The following is a 12,264-nucleotide window of genomic DNA, read 5'->3' on the forward strand; positions in this document are numbered from 1 at the left end:
GAGTTTACTATCTAGACAAATGTGAAATATTGAGTGACCATCACCATGTAGTTGTCAATTACATGTCACATGTTTTTCATCCCCTTCATTACGTTAAAGCACGGTTACTAATCCTTAATATAATGCATTATCTGTGCTTAACATGAAAACTGGTGTGAATATAGCATTGCATAATGCTATGATGACACTAAAGCTTTAATTGTACAGATAATGAACATAGCCTCAGCTAAATTAAAATCCTAGATTAGATGCACACACACAAAATAGGCTGCTCATACCTAAGTCAGAGGATTCTGTTGTCCAAATTTTAAAACTCTGAAGAGGACATTCCTAACATACAACAGCCATGACAAACTCAAACAATTCCTGATATCTTTTGTCCATACACGGAGTTTGCTCTATTGGACAATAAGTAAAATCATGTTCCAGTGAGATTTTCTTTTCTAGTACTTATGTTATGAAAGCACTTTAGGCGACAGAATCTTGTTTTAGACCTAACTTCTGGTTCTTTTAATTACCTAGGCTGCAGATGTTTGGCAGAAATTCCACCGGCATCAATGAAAGCAACAGTGGAAAAAGTTATATAGAGCTCTGCTTTGACAGCAAGGAGACTCTTGTTGATGGACTTATAGGTTAGGATGTTATGACCTGTTCGATGTAAAGTATTACATTTTGGAGATGGCCACTGTCAAGTGAAAACGGATACCTTTCCCATCATCTCTCCCAAATGTCCACTTTCCTCCCTTAACCAACGCCTTCCACTTAGAAGCCCCAGGTCATTTTCTGATACGTCTCATCAATCATCAGATGGGAGGCTCTAGAGGCCAAAGTATGGACTTCCATCTGTAGGTGAGAAAATGAAAGTGTGAAGGGTAAACTGTGGAGAGTTTATTTAACTGTCAGAGAAAAGAAAAGAGTTTATTTCTTCTAAAAACAAACAAACAAAAAAACCAGTCAGTGGCAGGGCTAAAATTCAAACCCTCATTCTATGGCTTCGAACCCTATTCAATTAGCAGCAGATGTCATAAATTGAAATCAAATAAAAATATTCATGAAGCCTCTACTATGTGCTAGAATCTAGGAAAGACACAAAGTTTCAAAAAGATAGGATTTCTGCCTACTGAAGCTTACACTCTAGTAGGGAGAGAAAATAGTAGGATGGGTAACCTGACTTGGCCACGTTTCATGGTATTATGTCCAAAGTCACAGAGCTGGAATTCAATGCTAAAATTTTCTTATGACAAAATCCAAGTCTTCTCATTTTAACTGCAGTTTTTTTGTCCATATCCCATAGTTTTTGAGTTCCGTTTTTGAGGTGCTCCAGGAATATATTAGAGCCAGCTAGGTGCTACAATGGATAAAATGCTAGATCTCAAGTCAGGAAGATCTGAGTTCAAATTCAGGATCAGATTCTTACTAGGTGTGTGACCCTGGGATATTTACATAAGCACTGTCTGCCTCAGTTTCCTCATCTGTAAAATGGGATGATAATAATATATCTCAGGGTTGTTGTAAAGCTCAAATGAGATGAGGACAATACCTGGCAAACATTAGGTACTATATAAGAGCTGTTTTCCTCCTCCCACCTATAGTCTCTATTCTGTGCCCCATTTCTTTTCTCCTTTATTACTTTTGCTGTTGTTAAGTTGTTTCAGCCATGTCTGACTCTTTGTGACGCTGTTTGGAGTGTTCTTGGCAAACAGCCTGGAGGGGTTTTTGCCATTTTCTTCTCCAGCTCATTATATATAGATATGAAGAAACTGAAGCAAACAGGGTTAAGTGACTTACCCAGGGTCACACAGTTATTACGTGTCTGAGGCTGGTTTTGAACTCATGAAGATGAGTCTTCCTGACTCCAAGACTAGCTCTCTATCCACTGTATCATCTAGTTGCCTTCTTCATTACTACAAGGATACATTCAAAGAATCTTACATAATATTGACCTTCTAATTTTATACGTGAGGAAACCAAGATTCAGATAGGTCAATTGATTGGGCTCAATCACAAACTTAATAAGTAGAAGACGCGCGATTCCAACTCACGGCCTCTCTGACCAGGCAGTGTCACTACTTGATCAGGCTGGATGATATCTAACTCTAAAGGAATAGGACTGTGATCTCATTGGTATAGGGCACTTCAGGAAGATGAAGCATTCTTTACCAATGTTGGGAAGCATTTTCTCTGTAATTGATGATCTTTCAGAGAGTTGCCTGGGAGCACTCAAAGGTTAAGTGAAGAGCCTAGGGTACCACCCCAATATATGTCCAAAGTGGGCCCTGAACCCAAGTCTTCCAAGCTTTATTATCACCGTGCCTCTCTATAAGCCATGATCTAAACAAAGTTTCTTGGTGCCTTCCTTGGCTCCAAGACTCTCTGAGCCCAAGCTCAAATCTGCTAGTGCAGTATAGCACCAAAATAAAGTCCTAACTAGTTACAATATTTTTCACACCAGCCAGGCCAGATAGGTTAACACCAGCTTCCTTCTCTATTCTAGGACTTAAAAAAAACTATGAGATATTAACACTGCATTTGGAATGAGAGTACCAGGATTAAGTCATAAGAAAATCTTAGTATTAAATTCATCAGAAGCACAAGAGACCAAGCAGATTTTGATGTTCAGAGATGCATTCATGGGGTTTTGAGGTTCAAAGGTTAGGTCTTAAGGATCAATTCACAAAGCCTCTAAAAATCTTGGGAAACAAATGGCTACTTGCTTAATGACTTTTCTCTACTCTCCTCTCCTTAATTAAGAAAGCTAGACCATTAAGGAAATACACGGAGGTAAAAGAGAGTAAAGGCAGACCCAGAAAATATACAAAGATACCCTTTCCTTTGTTGGACAACTTCCTAAACTGGTAACTGTCAAAGACTTGGTTGGAAGTAGTGGAGGGAAAGTATTCAGGCCCTTCATAAACACCCTGGGGGGAAGAAGAAGTGGCATAGGCTCTAGTTTTCTGCTATAAGATACACCTGAGCTCTTCACAGTTTTCCTCTCTAACTAGTCCCTGCTTCTGGCCTTGTTTTGAGTAGCTTAGTGTTAACTATTCCTACAAACATAAATGAACCCCTTTCTTCCCAACTAAAAATGTCAGAATTCATATGTCATCACCCCAGTGTCCTAACATCAGCTACAAAGAGGATTATTTAGTAAGAAGAGGATAAAAGCAATGGTCATCTAGGTCTAAGGCGAACATTTGCATGGCAGAGGGGAGCACTCACCAGGGACTTCTCTGCTACCTCATTCTCTTTCCCCATTTGACTGCAAAGCAGGAGGAGACAGGAGGGAAAAGGAAAAAAAGTGAAGAAAAGGAAAAAGAGTGAAGAAAAGCAAAACTCAACAGAAAGCTGTAGTTTTCAGTGTTCATAGCCTTCCAGCTGAGGTTGAACTTGCTTCTATCCTTCGCTAGCCAGAGGAAGGCTTCTTCTCCTTGGCCTTTGTTTGATGGAGGGTGTTGGTGCTCACCCTCCCTACTGGGAGCTTGACGCCCTTAGGGTTCTAGTCAGTCCCTCTCCCCTCATATTTACAAATCACTCTGAGCTGATCTCCCATGCAAGTATTGGGTTACCTGGCTCTGTGAGTGTTTTCTTTCCCAGGTTCCTCCAGTGCTGCAGCTAAGTGACACAGTGAATACAGTATGGAACCTAGAGATGGGAAGACCTGTGTTCAAATGAGAACCTTCCTAGCTCTGTAACCCTGGCTAAGTCATTTCATGTCAGTTTTCTCAACTATAAAATGGGCATAAAAATCGCATCTATCTCCCAGAATTGTTGTAAGGAGCAATGGAAATCATATTGTACAGTTCCTGAAACACAGTAGGTGCTTGATAAGTGCTTATTTCCTTTTGGCTTCTCCCCTCATCTTTTGCTAAGACTTTGTCCAGACCTGCAGATTTTCCTTTTCCTGGAGGTGGACATTTGCGATTATAAGTCTGTACCTTTTCCCCCTTTATGACTGGCCCTTAAGTTCATAGCACATTAGCTCGGTGGTAAGCTCTCTCAAAGATGTCTACTTTCATCATGAGTGGGTGCCTAATCCTAGGGCTCTTACTTAGCAAGCCTTTTGAGGTGTGGAGAGTCACCTTCCTCTTCCCACCCAGCTTGAGGTCACTACTCTGTTTCCTAGGGCCTTCTCATAACTGTACCCTTTCAGACACTGGACTGGCATTGAGGGTTTCATGTCACTTCTTCCCCATGGGCTCTCTTGTTGAAAACTGAATTGAGCTTCTTCCAAATTCATGGGAAAAGGTCCCTTCTAATGATCATAGATTTTCATAGGATCCCAAAGTGAATGATACCACCTCACTGGGGGCCCTGGAACAATCCAGGGTTGGGGGGGACAGTAGTAACCTTGAGTAGGATGGAGGAGCATTGAATAAAAATAGTGGAAGCATAAAGAAAAAAGATATGAAAATTTTGAAAAACCATTCATACATGTTTCACCTGTTAAGTAACAGAGTTAAAGCCATAGTAATTATATTGTTTTCCAAATAAACTTACAAAATGCAAGTTATAACCAAGCGTTGGTCAAGTCCACCAACAGGCCTTAACAAGCAAGTGTTGTGCATTGTCAGGACGTCTAGCATGCAGTGACAGGAATATGGACATGTGGTGACTTGTTTACAATACAATACTATATAGTTCCATGATGTAATATTGAGTCATCAAAGTTTCAGTGCAGGAAAAACCCCACAAATTTAAATAACTTATTAAATTTAAGATGCATCATTTTTTAAAAATTGTATATTTTTGAAATGATGCAAATTTTAAAAACTCATAAGGGTTAAAAAAAAGTAGATTTCTGGTGAGGGGGGGGGATGCTGAGAAAAAAAAATTTTTGGAAAAGGGGTTGGTAGGTCAAACCCTCATTTAGAGAACCTCTGGGAACATCTGCCTTAGAGAAATTGTAGGATCCTCAGAATTTGAGCTAGAAGAAACCTTAGAGACAATTCAGCTCACCCCCTGATTTGACAGATGAGTGATAATGACACTGCTAACCACAATAACTAACGTTTACATAGCATTTCACATTATCTCATGTGGTCTTCACAACAACCTTGGCGGGGAGGTACTATATGCTCCTTCTTTTATAGGTGAAGAAACTGAGGCCAAGAGCGCTTAAATTGGCTTGGTCAGGGTCACATACCTAGTAAGCATCTAAGGTTTAAACCAAGCTCTTTCTGACTCCAGGTCCAACACTGTCTTCTCTATATACATTATTTCCTTTCATCCAGAAATTGATTCCTCATAAGCAGAATGTGGCTGACTCTTAGAATCTGAAGGTTTCGATAGCCTGATGGCCTCCCTTTGGCAGAAGTTTCTCTCTGCTCACAACTGGAGAATTTCTTTTAAAAAGATTTCAGTTATCACTGCATCCTTTCATCCACTACTGCAGCAATCTCCTCCTCCGTAAACACTGTAGCCACATTGTCAGAGTTTAAATCTTCCAGTGATTCGCCAAAGCAACCAGGTTGGGTCCCTCATACTGCTTTGAAATGAGATCCCTAAGTAAAATTAATTAAGGTCCCTGCTGCCTCCCAAACCATGGAATCTTTAGTTCAATTGCTTCAGAAGATTCCCCTGTTCCTTTACAGTCATCTTTCCCTATTTTCAGACATGAATAAGTGATGTATTATACATCACATAAAGATGATTGTCAAGGATAGATACAGATAGATGTGTGTGTGTGTGTGTGTGTGTGTGAGAGAGAGAGAGAGAGACAGACAGACAGACAGACAGACAGAGGTAGAAACAGAGAGTGAGGGAGAGAGATAGAGAAAGAGAGAGGACAAGAGAGAGATAGAGAGAAGGCAAGAGAGAGGGAGAGAGAGAGGGAAAGAAAGATGAGGGAGAGAGATGGAAGAAATAGATGGATAAAACATTCATAAAGTACTTATATGTGCTAAGCATTGGAAAGATAAATAAAAGCATGCTAGATGGCCCCTGCCCTCAAAGAGCTTGTATCCTAACAGGTAATACCAAAAAAGGAACTTGAAAAGAAGGGAAATCACTGTGAAGGTATATACATAAATAATCAAATCCCACCCCACCTAGCCCTTTCTCTGCCTTGTTATTGAGAGGAAAATAATCATACTATCACTTGTAAATTTCCCTGCTCTTGGATAAATTTCCCACCCTTGGGCATTTTTGCCTTCCTGGGACAAAGCCCATTCTCCTGCCCTAGTTGTGTTTCTGAAAATAACCTCCATCTCTTCATCTTCTCTGTGGAAATTTCAGGACCATCAGAAAGCTCCAAGGATGGTTCCTTTAGAACTGTGGCAACATTTCCTCAACTTGGTTCTCAGGAAACCTTTAAGTTTTGCATAATTATATCCTTTTCATTCATCCAGGCTCTCCACTTGTAAGATTGTGGGAAAGTGTTGCACACAGTCCTCCCGCTGCTCTAGTTAGAATACAGTTGGTTCCTTCCCCTGCCCACCTCCCCCGCCATGATGCTCTGCCCCCTTGCCATACTGAATTGCGACAGCGATTGCCACATGGCCTCCCTCCTTCTTTCCCTCCCTCAGCCTGCTGTTGCTCAGGGTGCTTTGTACTCATCCTTCCTTATGCTTTCTCTCTGTCTTAATCAGGTGTAGCTTGTGAGGACCCACGATGTTTTCATGGTTTTGGAGGCCGGGGTTGGCTCAGGAGATGCTGGAGTTCTCTCTGCTAGAGGAAACAATGGTTATTGAGGCCCAAGGCAGTTGGAAGTGAGTGTCAAACCTAGAGGCAAGAGTGAGGCTCAGGACCTGACCTGTTTGTGCCAAGGACACCAAGAAATGTGCTGAAGGACAACTTGCTGGTGAAATAGATTCCCTGGCATGATTCAGTTTGAGGCTTCACTTTGTAAAAACTACTTACCTCCATTTCTTGAAGCTCATTGCAGGTTTAAAGGGGCCATCTCCAGCCCTCCTGATCCACATCTGGCCACTGGAACCAGATGGCTCTGGAGGAGAAAGTAAGGCTGGTGACCTTGCACAGCTCTGCCTCACTTAAATCCAGTTCATTTGTCAGTCATGGCATCGCCTTCCTGAGGTCATGGTCCTCTCAAGAATGAAGGACAAACAACAATTATAGACTTGAAATATATTTTTTCCTTTAACTATGCCTTTAAAAATATGTCAGAGGTGCATAGCCTATACCAGGTTACTTGTATATCCTAAAACAGCCTGCATTGGATTGTTTGCCTTCTCAGCTGGGAGTGGGAGGGAAGAAGGAGGAAGAGAATTTGGAACTCAAAAACTTGAAAGGATTTTATATTCTAGTAGAAATGTGCCACAGGCTTGTCACTGGGAAATATTTATCTGGTAGAGATGGGTTTTAACTCTGAACGTCAATTTAAGCCAATTTGTTTAACATTTGATTTCTCTTATTAAAGACAGGGTTAATATTTATGTGAGCATAAACTTGAAGTTCTCTGTCTCTGTCTCTCTTTCCCTATGTATATCTCTGTCTCTGTCTTTCTCTTTCACACACACACACACACACACACACACACACACACACACACACACATTAATGACCAGGAATATAGATAGGCAGGTAAGCAAAATAGACACATTGTGTGCCCCGCCCCCCGCCCCATTACCTTTGTCTCTGTACCTTTCTTTCCTCTTTTTATCTACCAGGGAGAGTCAGAGGGATTTAGAGACTATTAGTCTACTGCTATATTCCACAGATTATGCTACGAGCAGGGGATAAAGAGACAAAAATGATTTTTCTTCTTTTTTTTTGTTTCTTCTTCCTTTTCTTTTCCCTTCCTTCCTTCCTTCCTCCCTCCCTCCCTCCCTTCCTTCCTTCCTTCCTTCCTTCCTTCCTTCCTTCCTTCCTTCCTTCCTTCCTTCCTTCCTTCCTTCCTTCCTTCCTTCCTTCCTTCCTTCCTCACTCTGTCTTTCTTCATTTTTATGTTTTGTAATTGAAGCTGAAAAAGCTGAGAAACCCTAAGCCTCAGAGATGTCAGGGGTGATGCCCAATTATTGCTAGCCTTCAGAGATTAAAATCTAGAACTATATTGAATGTTCGCCATGAACTAGGGTAAGGTCACTAAACCCAAACCCAGTAATCAGGAAATTCAGTCATAAACAAACAAATAAAGGAATGAATGAGCAAATGAATGAAGGAACAAGTAAATGACTGAATGAATTGATTAGATGATAGACCGACAGACAGAAAAATATGCAAATAAGAAATGAGCCCATGGGCATTAGCTGTTGCAGAGATACTATTTTGTATCCTAATAAACTTGGAGCCTAAAGTAAAGAATCTTATGCCTCCTAGACAAGGCTATGGAAAAGAAAAGAGAGGCCATTTCATAAAGAAAAAAAAAGCAAAAAACTCCCCACCCTGTAATACATCAGTTGTTTACATATTTGAGAAATGAGGTCTTTATCAAAGAAAATTGCTATGAAAATATTTTCCCAAGTTTCATGTTTTCCTTCTAATTTGGGCTGCATTAGTTTTGTTTCTGCAAAAGTGTTTTAATTTCATACAATCAAAATTATATATTTTATTTCCTCGAATCTCCCATATCTCTTGTTTGGTCATGAACTCTTCTTATCTAATCCGACAGGTACATTTTTCCATGTTCCCTCAATTTACTTATGATATATAACCCTTTGTGTCTAAATAATTGATCCATTTTGACCTTATCTTCATATACAATGTGAGAAGTTGGTCTTTGCCTAGTTTCTGCCAAACTGCTTTCCAATTTTCCCAGCAATTTTGGTGAGTTCTTACCCCAACAGCTTGGATCTTTGGGTTCCTCAAACACTAGATTACTATGGCCATTTATTACTGTGTATTGGGTCCCCAACCTAATCCATCTGTCCATCAATCTATTTCTTAATCAGTACCGGATTACTTTGATGATTGCCACTGTGTAACATAGTTTGAAATTTAGAACTGCTAGGCCACCTTCCTTAACATTTTTCCCTTACTGGATTCTCTCAATTCCTGACTTTGTGTTCTTCCAGATGGATTTTATTACTATTTTTTTTTCTAGCTCTATGAAATAATCCCTTGGTAGTTTGGTACGTCACTGAATAAGTAAATAAAATTAGGTAGAATTGTCATTTTTATTCCATTGACTCAGCCTACCTATGAGCAATTAACATTTTTCCAATTCTTTGGATCTGACTTTATTTGTGTAAAAAGCATTTTTTAATTTTTTTTCATAAAATCCTTGAGTTTGTCTTAGCAGGTTTATTCCTAAGTATTTTATATTGTCTGTAGTTATTTTAAAAGGAATTTCTCTTTCTTGCTTCTAGGTTTTACTGTTAGTATATAGAAATTTTGGTAATATTTTGTATCCTACTACTTGGCTGAAGTTATTGTTTCAACTCTTGTTTTGGTTGCTTCTCTAGGGTTCTCTAAGTACGCCATCCTATCCTCTGCGCAAAGTGAGAGTTTCATTTCCTCATTGCCTATTTGTATTCCTTCTTCCTGTTTTATTGCTCTAACTAGCATTTATAGAACAATTTTGAATAATACTGGTGATAATGGACATCCTTGCTTCACTCCTGATCTTACTGGGAAGGCTTCAAGTATATCCTTGTTACAGATAATGCTTGCTCTTGGTTTTAGATAAATACTACTTATTATTTTGGAACAACTATTATATTTCTTCAAAGACTTCTTCTATATATATTGAGATAATCATATGATTTTTTAAAATTTTGTTTTGTTATTGATACGGTCAATTATGCTGGCAGTTTTCCTAATACTGAACCAACTCTTTGTTGGTCATAGTCTATGATCTTTTGTGATATGCTGTTGTAATCTTCTTGCTAATATTTTATTTAAATTCTTTACATTGAGATTCATTAAGAAAAGTGATTTATGGTTTTCTTCCTTTGTTTTTGCTCTGCCTGGTTTAAGAATCAGCACCATATTTGTTTCATAAAAGGAATTTTAGAAGATTCCATCTTTACCTATTTTTTGAATCATATATATATATATATATATAGTATTAGAATTAGTTATTTCTTAAATGTTTGGAAGAATTCACTTTTGATTCCACCTGGTTCTGTGGATTTTTTTTAGGGAGCTCACTGATGGCTTGTTCAATTTCTTTTTCTAAGATGGGCTTCTATTTCCTACGTTCATCTGGACACTTCTTATTTTTGTGAATATTCACCCATTTTACTTAGGTTACCAGTTTTACTGGCATATAATTGGGCAAAATAACTTCTAATAGCTGCTTTGATTTCATCTTCATTTGTGATGCATTCACCCTTTTCATTTTTGATACTAATAATTTGATTTTTGTCTTTCTTTTTTTAGCTCAAGTTAATTAGTGGTTTGCCTATTTTATTGTTCTTTTTATAATTTATTTATTTATTCATTTATTTATTAGTTAAATTCTTTTCCCTTAATTTCAATTTTATTCATCTCTCCTCTGATTTTCTGAATTTCCAATTTGGTGTTCAACTGGGGATTTTTAATTAGTTCTTTTTCTAATTTGTTCAGTTGCATGCTCAATTAATTCATCAATCTGCTCCTTTTTTTCTGTAATTGACGTAGGCATTTAGAGAGAGAAATTTTCTCCTGAGTACTTTGGCTATATCCCACAAATTTTAGAATGTTCTCTCATTTTAGTCCTTCTCTTTACTGAAGTTATTGATTATTTCTATGATTTGTTCTTTGACCCACTCACTTTTTAGGATTACACTATTTAGTTTCCAATTAACTTTTAACTTGTACTTCTATGGTCTTATATTAAATGTAATTTTTTTGCGTTGTGGTCTAAAAGGGGCACATTTAAAATTTCTGTTTTTCTGTATTTGGTTGTGAGGTTTTTATATGTGATCAGTTTTTGTGATGCCATGTACAGCTCAGAAAAAGATATACTCCTTTCTGCTTCCATACAGTTCTCTCCAGAGATCTATCATATCTAACTTTTCTAAGATTCTGTTCATCTCCTTGCTGTCTTCCTTATTTATTTTACATTTGTCTAACTCTGAGAGGAGAAGGTTGAGGTCCCTTGTTAGTTTAGTTTTGTTGTCCATTTCCCCTTTTAATTCATTTAACTTTTCCTTTGAGAATTTGGATGCTATATCATATATGTTGAGCATGGACATTACTTCATTGACTATGATTCCTTTTAACAAGATGTGGTTTTCTTGCTTATCTCTTTTAATTAGGTTTACTTTTGCTTTTGCATTGTCTGAGATCATGATTGCTACCCCTGCCTTTTTTATGTTAGCTGAAGCATAATAGATTCTACTCAGGCTCCTTATTTTAACTCTGTCTCTCTCTGTTTTGATTGTGTTTCTTGTAAACATTTTGTTAGGTTCTGGTTTCTAATCTATTATGCTATCCGCTTCAGTTTTATGGGTGAGTTCATCTCATTCACATTTGCAGTAATGATTGCTAACAGTGTATTTCCCTCCATCCTATTTTCTTCTGTTTATCATTCTGTTTCTCTTTTTTCATCCTGTCCCTTCTCTAAAGTCTGTTTTCTTTCTGTTTAATGCCTTCTTTTATCTTCCCTTCCTTTATCATCTCTCTCAACCTTTTTCTCTTATCCTCTTCCATTCCCCTTCCCTGTTGAGTAAGATAGATTTCTATTTCCATTTGAGTATGTATATATATTTTCTCTTTTTAAACCAGTTTAGATGTGAGATTTAACTGTTGCCTACCCACATTTTCTTCACTACTGTGAAAGTTCTTGGTTTTACATCTCTTTTATGTGAGATAATTTCCCTCATTCTTTTTTTTCCCTCCCCTTCTTTCTTCTCCCAGGGCATCCCTCTATCTCATCTATCCATTTTTTAATTTATTTTTTAATATTCATTTTTTATTTGTGAAAATTTTTATTTTACATTGAGATTTGACTACTATCACGCAGCAGTAAATCACATTGTGCAAAAACTTCTTTGATTGAGGGCAGCGCTGCATGCTGGTTCACAAGGATCTTGTCAGACTTTCCAGGAGGCAGACCCAATGCTCTTGCCATTGTCCCTTCTGAACCAAAAGAGGCCCAAGTGCTGGCGCCTACAGCAGAAGGCTGATGGTACCTTTTCTTTAAAAAATAAGGGGCTGTATATTCCTCCTACAAAATGAGTTGCAGATTTTCTTAAAGTTGTTTGTGTATCGATGCTATGGCAATAACTGTGGATGATGAGGAAATAATAAATATAGCCTCCGCACAGAAAACTTAAACAACTTTCCAATACATCAGACCTGCGATTTGAGATGGGTGTTAGTGACATTGTGAACATAGCCTGGATTTGCTTGCATATTCTTTAAGAGCTTAAACTTAATTCC

This window comes from Notamacropus eugenii, chromosome 4 (genome assembly GCF_028372415.1).
Source record: "Notamacropus eugenii isolate mMacEug1 chromosome 4, mMacEug1.pri_v2, whole genome shotgun sequence".
NCBI lineage: Eukaryota > Metazoa > Chordata > Mammalia > Diprotodontia > Macropodidae > Notamacropus > Notamacropus eugenii.